Here is a 5000-nt window from a genome sequence, read left to right on the forward strand (position 1 = left end):
AGCTAATCTAACGCCACGGATGTGTGTGTGTGTGTGTGTGTGTGTGTGTGTGTGTGTGTGTGAGAGGTACTTCATCTGTGGATTTTTACTTTTGCATGTGACTTATTTCTATTTATCTGCATGCATACAGGCTGATGATGTATCTGTGCTTGTCAGGGACATGTGTGTTTACTGTGTGTGTGTGTGTGTGTGTGTGTGTGTGTGTGTTTACTGTGTGTGTGTGTGTGTGTGTGTGTGTGTGTGTGTGTTTACTGTGTGTGTGTATGTGTGTGTGTGTGTGTGTGTGTGTGTGTGTGTGTGTGTGTGTGTGTGTGTTTACTGTGTGTGTGTGTGTGTGTGTGTGTTTACTGTGTGTGTGTATGTGTGTGTGTGTGTGTGTGTGTGTGGAGGACAGCGAGTGAATCTTTCCATGTTTTCCCTTCATTTGATTTCTGTCTTTTTGTTCTCAATGCAATATCCTTGCAGAAGAAGGAGACAACAAACACACAGTACCCTGCATAATGAGTACTTGTACTGATGCTACTTTAAGTATATTTTGAAGCTCATACTTTTGCACTTTCACTTCAGTAAAATATTGACAGCAGAGCTTGTAACAGAGTATTTCTACCCTGTAGTTCTACTTTGACTGAGGTTACAGATTGAACGGTGAACACAGCTCTAAAGAGTGAGTCTTCAGCTGCGTCCGTCTGGAGGAAGCTTTGTTTGCGGGTAGAAGCAGTGAGACACGTGAGACCGAACCGCTGACCTTCATCCATCTGAGGAGTTCCTCTACGACTCGTTAGCGCTGCTCGCCGCCGACCTTTTCCTCCTCGCCGCGATGAATAATTAGCGGCGGGGGAGCGTCGCCCGTTCGGGGCCGACACTCGCACTCCGTCTTGCCGACAGCCGGAGGGAGCGGCGGGGGGGCGCTGCTGCTCTGTGCTTTGTAATCACAGCGTGGAGGAACACACGGAGACACCATCCTTCACCGGACCAACAGCAGCTCCATGTTGTGTCTCTACGCTCTGCAAGAACAACTGACCTCCATCCAGATCTGTGTCTGACCCCCTAACACACACACACACACACACACACACACACACACTCACACACACACACACACTCACACACACACACACACACACACACACACACACACACACTCACACTCACACTCACACATACACACTCACACACTCACCTACACACACACACACACACACACACACTCACACTCAACGCTGAGCCCACACTGTCACTAACTGCACACCCTGAGTAAATGTTACAGAGAGAATTCAAGAAGAATCAGACACAAGGATCTGTAACATGCATGTGAAGGACACACACTGTGGCCTTCTGGGTAAAGTTGTTGTTCAGTGTTCTGACAGCGTGACACACGAGAGAATGGAATAGTTTACCTTCAGTCTGTCTCTGAAAACTAACGGATCCTCATGGATTTGTTTTACATCCCCTGCTACGAGGGACTCACTACAACACACACACACACACACACACACACACACACACACACACACAGCTGGTGTCTGCCTGCTGCTGTTAGTCAGTTTTTCTGGCCTACTTCTTCAGCAGCTGGCCGATTTGCAGGAACCACTGATCCCACACACACACACACACACACACACACACACACACACACACACACACACACACACACACACACACACACACATGCTGTGTCAGCATACTGGTGGTAGTGGTCCAGCGTGATGAGACCGAGAGCTGAGTCAGGAGGGAAGCCAGGCGGCGACACGCAGGACGTCCCATTCTGTTCCTGTTCCCCCAAAAAATGTGTTGATAGCAGCAAAGTCAACGGCTCACTTCCTGTCCTCCATCTCCTACTTTTAATGCTATTATCACTCGTCTCCTCTGATGTTCTCCGCTCTGTAGAATTATTTCTTACAGGTAAATGGAAAGTGACGGGAGAGCAAACAGAAGCTTGTAGTCCAACTTGACTTTACTTGACTCATCTGTTGTTTCCACAGAGTGTTTAAGAAGTGGACTCGGGACTTCACTCGTCGGTTTGTGGACGTTTTGAAGACTCGAGTTTGGCAATTTTTGCAACCAATGAGGAGTGATGTAGACATCTTGCTTTTTTGCCGTCACCATCTTGCTTTTTGAGTATTGCCATCTTGGATTACGGCCGTCGCCATCTTGTGTTTTTGCTTCCGATGAACAGGAAGTGACCATATCTGGACTGAGGAGGAGTGACGTAGAGACCTGTCAATCAGCGTGTAGCCCCGCCCCTAAATCATCCCCTCTTTCTGGTGTGTTTGACTCTAAATGGAGCATAATGTACTAAATGAACATCATGCTGTATTGAAGAAGACTGTAAACTAGAGATTGAGACCATAAACTCATGTTTACAATGTTTACTGAGGGAATAAATCAAGAGAGAAGTAGAGTCATTTTAGACTAGACTTCTATACAACCAGAGGAGTCGCCCCCTGGTGGACACTAGAGAGAATGCAGGTTGAAGACATTTTTTGCCTGGTTGTTCTTAAAGTTGTTCTTTCTCATCCCTCATAACTCCTTCGCTCTCTTTTCCTCTTTCCTTTCCTCTTATGTCTCCTGTCTTTTGTTTCTCTTCCCCTCCACGTCTGTTCTTTTCCTTCCTCTCACCGGTTAACTGTGCGACAGAATGAGGCTCTTTTTCTTCCGTTGGTGTTTCGTGTCTTCTTCTCACCGGCTGATCCGAGTCCAGCTGGTGACAAACGCCGGCCCGCTGTGAAGGACTCTGCTGAATCAGGAAGAAGCCGGTGTCGTGTTGGGACGGTCGCGATGGACGCATCAATCTTCTAAATGAATCAAAACTAATTCAACATCTGCCGTTTGGCAGACGCTCTCCTCCACAGCTCCTTGTGAGGGTTCTCATTAACACTGATACCTGCAGCACCTCTTCCTCCTCCTTCTATTCCTTTCACAGAGTAGTGTGCGCTGCAGCTTTCATTTGATACGTAACACTGTAACATTATTTATTGTTATTGCCCTCAATGCTTGTTAACAATTTATTTTGAATTTGAATCCCATGTTATATTCTCAGAGAAGGATGGATGGAGAGAGAGAGAGAGAGACAGAAAGAGAGAGAGACAGAGAGAGAGAGACAGAGAGAGAGAGACAGAGAGAGAGAGACAGAGAGAGAGACAGAGAGAGAGAGAGAGAGACAGAGAGAGAGAGAGAGAGAGAGAGACAGAAAGAGACAGAGAGACAGAGACAGAGAGAATGTGTGTGTGTGTGTGTGTGTTTTGGTTTAAATTAGCATAAACTGTGTGTGTGTTTGGTAGAAGAGGTTTTGGTCTATTTGTCAGCTGCACACACTGTACGCTACACCTCTGAGTGTCACTAATGGAGGCGGTGCAGGTGCTGGGGAAGCTTTTTGTAGTTTCTTTGTACTTCAGAGCGGGTTTTCCAGCTGGCTGGCCCAATTCTGTCTGAGCCTCTCACCTCAAGTTACCTCTGAAAGTCAAACGGGCAAATTCTAGCCTTCCTTACTCACACAACTCTGATCTGGAGTCAGATTTGTTTTTGTCAAAACAGCATCCATGACATACAAACTAAAGCGTCTTCCTCTCCTTCACCGCTCTCACGTCTCCGTATCGGCGGAGACGAGCTGAACCGAACCGCGTCGAAGACAAATCTCTGTGCTCCAGGATGCCGAGTCAGGAGGGAAACAAGGTGTTTGCTTTTCACTTGGGTTAGTCGGTACAGGATCATTAATCTCAGCGTGAAAGTTTTGGGGCGAGTGGGCTCGTGGTTAGTGGAACCATCGTCCTGTGGCTCACGGTTTATAAACCCAGCAGCTCGAGGCTGTGGACCGACAACGAGCTCTCGTACTGAGAGGCTGAAGACAACGTGGAAAATAGAACTTCAATCACAGAATTAATGATGCATGTTGAAACACTACATCATCAAAGAATAGCGGGATGAACATAGTTAGCACACTGTATATTTTCTAAAAAGAACTTTCATGCCACTATAAATTACATAAAACATATCTCCTCATATGGGCAGAATATGTGACGGTTCTTTTATCGATCTGGCTCACAAGACACCCCGAATTTATCCTAACAAGGTCCATAATACACCTCAAACAATCCAACAGATTCACATCATGTGATTTGTACATCATAATGTCTGCAACAACTTAATAAATGATGGATTAAATCAATATCCTAAAACAACAACCTACTGAGAAACCAAAATGAGTTCAAATTAATTGATCTTGTCTTCTTTGAAAACTCAAATTCCCATTTTTCATCGTCTTATACACCGAAATATTTCAGGGTTTTGTTGAGACATTGAATGAAAGATTAACTCTCTTCAGTCGTCAACAAAAACTGAACAAAAGTCTGATGAAAAATTTTAAATGTGTCAAATGTTCGGATGTTCGAAGAGGACGAACGGATCCCAAAGATATAAAAGGCTTGTTAAGCTCCTCCTCTTTTTGTGTCTAGTTAGCACCTCTATCGTATGTTTTTAACATATTTTGCTCAGTTTGTGATGAGTTGATCTGATCAAACTTTCTCAACAGAGCTCACATAACTGGGCAGTTTGTAGATAAACAGCTGCGTGTCGTCTGCATAGAAACAGAAATAAATGTTCTTGCAGTTCTTGCAGTTCTTTGGGTTATCTCGGCTCTCTGGGGATCTTATTTCATTTCTGGGATTTCATTGGTTGTTGGTCGTCCAATAGGACTCCACGGTTATGTCTCTGTGTCGTGGCCACTAGCTGAGCTAAACTGGGTCCAAGACAAATCTCTGGGCTCCAGGAGGCAAACTGCTGAGTCAGGAAGCAAAAACAAGGTGTTTGCCTCTCACCTGGGTTAGTCAGAGCAGGACCATAAATCTCTATGGGAAGGTTTTGGGGCGAGCGGCTGGTGGGACGAGTGGAAGCCATGTGCTTACAGCTTCAAAACATCAACAGGTAAAAGACATAGGTGTGTCAAACTTGCTGACTCGTCACAAGTCTGCAGAACTTTTATGAACCGACTAGATTTCGAACAA

The sequence above is a fragment of the Cebidichthys violaceus genome, unplaced genomic scaffold, assembly GCF_023349555.1.
Source record: "Cebidichthys violaceus isolate CVI_PGR_0920_01 unplaced genomic scaffold, fCebVio1.0.p SCAF_171, whole genome shotgun sequence".
Classification (NCBI taxonomy): Eukaryota; Metazoa; Chordata; class Actinopteri; order Perciformes; family Stichaeidae; genus Cebidichthys; species Cebidichthys violaceus.